Source organism: Hyaena hyaena, unplaced genomic scaffold (assembly GCF_003009895.1).
Source record: "Hyaena hyaena isolate Hyena2069 unplaced genomic scaffold, ASM300989v1 scaffold_91, whole genome shotgun sequence".
In the NCBI taxonomy this organism is placed as follows: domain Eukaryota; kingdom Metazoa; phylum Chordata; class Mammalia; order Carnivora; family Hyaenidae; genus Hyaena; species Hyaena hyaena.
The window spans coordinates 1,723,941-1,729,940 of NW_024080725.1; positions in this window are offsets into that span (position 1 = coordinate 1,723,941).

The window sequence follows — 6,000 nt, forward strand, 5'->3', positions numbered from 1 at the left end:
CCTCCACCGGCTGCTCCGGGCGGTTATCAGGATACTTCTCTCTGTCCATGTTTGAGAATCTCTATAAATAACTTAGGGCCGATCCCCTCAGCTGGTCCTGTTGTCCTCTGATACCCAGAGAGTCAGGCACCAGAAGGGAATAGATGACGGCTCTAGGGAAACCCAGCTGAGGATGTGGTACTGACCCACCAGCACTTGGTCAGCTCCCCAATTCAGGGGTAATTGATTCAGAGCCAGAAAGAGCTGAGGTGGGGGGGGGGGTCCAAGTTCTCTCCCCACCAACAGTGCACAGCTTCGGAAGAACCGACACGACACAAGTGGCTATGCCCAGCACAGCGCTTCTGCTGAGCGGGGGTCTAGTATCGCTTTGCTGGCCCGGAAATGACATCTGTGACCACAGACAGAGAACTGGCACCCAAGATCTCCACGAAGACGGTCTGACCCTCTAGACCCAGAACTGAGCCTGATCTGCTTGGTGCCCGCCCTCTCTGGGGGCTTTTGTAGAGCAGGGGTGAGCCCACTTGGTAGGCACTGGGGCTCAAAGGCGGGGCGCGCCCCCCGAGACCTTTCATCCCCTCCGCGTCTGCCCCAGTCCTTGGCCTTCCTCTGTGCTTGGGAAGAATGTCCCAGGCCTTACTCAGCTGCACTCTCCAAGGCCCTCCTCCCCACCGCTCGACTGAAATGGCCGTTGGACCTAATCAGGGTCCCGAACAGGCCCCCTATGGGCAAACCCCGGGGTGAACTCTCGGGGCCGTGGGCACCTGGCCCTCGCTCCTCCTCTGGCCACCACTCCGACCTGCTTTCTCTCCTCCATCACGGGGCTTCCTTTTCAGCATCTCTGCTGACTCTGCCGGCTCTAAAGGTGAAGCGCCCCGAGGCCCATCCTTGGACACCTGCTCTTCTCCATTGACACCTCTTGCTGCATGAACTCATCCTGCCCTGGCTTTCGGTACCGTTGACACTCCTGCGGCTCCCAAATTTGTTCCACCTCTGCCTTGAACCCCAGACTTACTCCAACTGCCTACTCAGCAGCCCCTGATGGTGCCCCTCAAAATCAATACATCCAAGCAAAACATTGCACTGCCCCCTCCTCCTCTCTCCATCTCCCCACCCCCATTAGTGGCCCAGATCTTCTTGGTTGCTCCACCCCTGAACCTGGGATCAGGCCTCGGTTCTCTCTTCCCTTCACACCCCGCACCCAACCCACCAGCAAGTGCTGGCAGCATTAGCCCCCAGACCAAGGCCCAGTCCAGCCACCTCTCACCACCTCCTGCTGAAATGCCAGCCCCAGCACCGCCATCTCTCACCTGGGTGATTGCAAGTGTGCCTAACTCGTCTTCCGGCTCCCCACTCCTCGCCTAGGGCTCCTGCCTCCACCTGCAGCCAGAGCGTACTTCTCATGGCGTAAATGCGATCACAGCAGCACTGACAAAGCCCTCTAAGAATTTCCACCACACTTAGAACAAACCCTGGGCTCCGGGCCATGCTCTTTGTGTGCACCCAGCATTTATTCCGTATTTCTTACTTTCTCATTGAACCCTTGTTTAATTTGGAGCCGTGCAGTACCCAGCTAAGTGTTGGTGTTTTTCAACCTCCTTTATATCTAGGGGTGGCCAAGGAGATAAAAGCAGAGTTGTCCAGTGGGCCTTTGGGGATTATCCTTCTAATACAACTGGGTCAGTTACGAGGATACAAGGCTTTTCTGCTTTCCTCCTTCCCACTGCTTGAAATGGAGATGTGATGGATGGTGGCCCAGCAGCCATTTTGTGGTTGTGAGGTAACCTTCATGGAAAACTTCTGGAAATGTCATGATAAGAAAGATAAAAGGAGTGTGAGTTCCTAATGACCATGGAGCTTTCATATTCCTGGTTTGGAATTCCTGATTCTGAGCTTTTCCTCAGCGAGTTATATCTTGTGCTAGCCACTGAGATGAAATCTAATCCTCAGGAGTAAACTTGCAAAGCTCAATGTGATCTGGCCTCTCTTCCTACTTCCTTCAAAGCTTCTCCTCTTGCTTTCTGCCATGTTCCAATCACACTGGCTTTCTTTCTGTTCCTTGAAGATTCTAAGCTTAGTCTCACCTCGGAGCCCCTCGCCCAGATCTCTGTGACAGCCTCTTTCTTATCTTTTGCTCGCTACTCAGAGAGGCCATTCCTGACTTACGTAGCCACCTTTGTTAAAGTCGGCTTCCCATTAACCTCTTTTATGAAAATTCATGGCACTTTTCACTCTCTGAAATTATTTACTTTTAAAAAACGTACTAGTTGTTGCTCCTTTCATTAAGTTATACAAGGACAGAGATTTTCCCTGTTCATTGTTTTTTTTAAAAAAGTTTATTTATTTATTTTGAGACAGAGTGTGCACCGGCATGAGCTAGGGAGGGGCAGAAAGAGAAAGAGGGAGAGTGCGAGAGCCCCAGGTAGGCTCCACACTGTCAGTGCAGAGCCAGGTGCGGGGCTCGAACCCACGAACCTTGAGATCACGACCTGAGCTGAAACCGAGTCTGACGCTTAACCGACTGAGCCACCCAGGTGCCCCTCTTGTTCACTGTCATATCCCCTGGGCTAGGCTTGCCCACTGCTCTATCTCCTGGGCTTGGCATATGAAAGGTGCTTAATAAATACTTGTTCAATGAATTGGTGGAACACAATGACTTTCCAGAATTTTTGAGAGATTTATCTTCTTGTTGCCAAACATCACAGAAGCCTTCCCTATATATTTCAGCAAAATACTTCAGCAAACACCTGTAGCCCGCCCGCGCCCCCCCCCCAACCCCCCCCAAGATGGCAGAGGCTAGAGGCGCCGCAGAAACACGAAGACCGTGTAATCCCTTGTCCTCCAGCGGGCAGGACAGATAATTCAGCTGCTGTAATGGCAAAGGGAGACCCTATGCAAGCTCTGAGGACGGTACTGAGGACAGCGTGGTGGTCCGGTTTCAAAGGGGACAGGTTCTCTGGTTTTAAGGGACACAGGAGCTGACGAAGAGGAGCTTCCAGGAGGCAGGGGTGTTTGAGCCCGGTGTGGGTAGAGTGTTTCCTAGCAGACAAGGCTACGCAGGCTGGGCTCATAACACAAGATAAGAAGGGGTGAGGCATGCGGTGTGACCAACTGCCCTGGTTTGTCTGGGGCAGTCCCGGGTTTACCACGGAAAGTCCCACGTCCCGGGAAACACCTTTGCCCCAGGAAAGCCAGGACAGCTGGTTAGGTCAGAGAGACACATGGGCTGTCAGGGTCCCGAGAAGCAGCTCCCCGTGGCCAGAGGAGAGAAGGGGTTGAGCGAGTGAATGGGGCCGAGGAAGGACCTTCTTCGTCGAAAGCCAGAGAGGCACAGGAGCCAGATGAGGGGTCCCGTGGGCTTCCCAAGGGGTGCGAACTTCCCCCTGGCAGCAGACAGTCCTGGGAAGGGACGGCAGGAGAGAAGTGCCATCGGAGAAAAGAGTTAACTCCTTTCTGGCTGAAGAACGAGTCTTCCCACAGGAACACATAAGGAGCTGATGTTCGGGGCGGCGGGCTTGGCTGCCTTGTCTCTAGCACGCCTTGTCCCCCGCGCCAGACCGGGGACAGGCTCCCGCACACCGACCCCAGCTTCCCAGCGGTGTGCCATCCACTCAGCACCCCCCTCCCCGGGGCTGACGCTCGGGGGCCGTTCTGGGAGTCACCCCGCTTCTCAGCTGCGCCTCTGGGACTTCCGGTGGAGAGCTGGGCTGCCTCCTTCCTCCTGGCCGGTTTCATTCTGCAGACCACGTTTTCTGGATGCTTCCAGGGAAAGTCATCCAGGGGAATTTGGGGAATGTTTTCTTTCTGTGGTTGTGGTGACGTGGGGGAAGTGAGTATGCCTGGGCAAGTAGCTCTGTGGTCCAGTGGGTCCACTGAGGACCTGCCCTAACGTCTACCGTGCCCCAGGGGAGGCACGGCCCCAGCACCAGAGGCCCGCCATTCTTCCTTCTTCCTTCTCCCTCTCGTCCCCATCCAACCACAAACTCCTATGGATTCTGCCCTCTAAGTCTCTCCTGAAGTCAGCAGTAAAGTTTTATAGGGTGGAAAAGTCCTCAATATGGTTTCTTTTGCTGCTCGTCTTCTTGGCAAAAGTATCCTGAGGCTGGAGCACGCATAGCACCGGCACTACCAGCCCCGATGCTAAACCCTGCACACTTCAACATGCATCCCCCCAACACACGAAAATATCCTGACACATAGACTCCAACACCATACCCCTGAACACACCATATGCAACGCACGTCTCAACATCCACATACTCCAATAAACACCACACACACACACACACACACACACACACACACACACACCATGGGCAGGGTCCCCACTTCTAGCTCTCAGTCTAAGATGCCCTTTCCCCGGAGGGCTCCCCCCTACAGATCTCTGCCTGGGGTCTGCTTGCCTCTGCTTCTGGGTGTCACCCAGCCCTGTGCCTGCTTTGCAAGGCTGCCCCGCTGCAGAGACCCGCTTCTTTTCTGCTTCCTTTCTTCTTTTTTCTCCTGCTCCCTACCTGGAGGGGTCACCCCATCTCAGCAGTAAGTCTCCTTGGTCAGTCCATATTAGGTTTGGCTGCAAAGAACAAAATCCCGCAAATAATGGTGGCTTAAACTCTCAAGGTTTTCTCCTCCTGTGTAAGAGAAGAGCAGAGGAGGCAGCACAGGGCTGGCAGGGCTGGCGTGGCCCCGGGAAGTCACCGTGACCCCACTCTGGTCCTGCTGCTCTGCCATCCCTAATTTGCAAGGAGTCTGTTGTCTGACCCTGCCCGGCTCTGCCCTGCCTCCTCCAGGGTCACTCCAACCCTCTGCGCCATCCCCAGGGAGTTCTCCAAGTTCCCCTCTTCCCTCCTCCCTCTGCAGATCCCGTAGTGCTGGCCCCTCCTGACACACGGCCTTCTGTGGGGCCCCGGGGCCGGCCCTTCCCTGCTAATCTAGCCTTGTTCTGTCATTGCCTGGTTCAGTGCCCCGTTCCTGCTGGGTCCTCTGAGCAAATGCATCGGACAGGGACTGAAAGAACACGTTTTGAACAAGCAGGGAGAGTTGGAGATGATGCTGTGGGGGCCAGAACCCAGAATACGCCCTTGTGGCTGGAAAGGGTCAGTTATGGTCCCTACATGCAAGATAAGTGAGTGCAGGAGTGTGTCCATGTTTAATTAATAAAGGATTCTTGGTGAGCTAAGCTCAGGAAGATAACGGTTTGGCCACATTATTTACAGGTGCAAACAATGTCATAGAGGGCTTTTATCATAATGCATATTCTTAGCTTCTTTTGATGAGTGATAGCGAATGTCAGTTGATGAGTATTTTAGTATCTGTGTCCCTGATGAAAGCCAAGGCATTGGCAGCTTCTTCTTTTTATTTTTAATTAAGTTCCTTGCTCTGTGCTGTTATTTCTGAATCAGTAGGAAGTTGTGGGGGTATGAGAAGCGTTAGGCGCTCTCAGGGAGATGAAGGTCAAGTGAAAGTTTAACATTTTGTATTTCTTCATCCTAAAGATGCTTGTTCCTTACCTATTATCTATCTATCTATCTATCTATCTATCTATCTATCTATCTATCTATCTATCATCTATCTATCTATCTATCATCTATCTATCTATCTATCATCTATTATCCATCAATCGTCTGGTTATATCTAACTATCTATCATCTGTATCATGTTTATATCTCTTTTTTCCTTTTTCCCTTTCTGGAAAGGTGGAAAAGGGCAAATCCCCTCAAATCCCTGACTTAAGACCAGCTTGCATGAAAAAACTGGGCAGACAGACTCCGCAGGCAGAGGTGTGCCCCCAGGGCACCCCCCCCCCCCGGGCGATGCTGCCTGTTAGCCTGAGCTCTGCTCATGGTTCTACTGGCATCACTAAGGTGGAGCAACTCTGGGCATCTTTTACCAACTCGGAGAATGAATGCACAGTAGGTACTTGCCCTTCAATAGGCCAGAACTCAAACACTTTACCCCCTTCACAGTGAGGTCTCCCAATTAGATATAAATACGTTTACCCATCAAC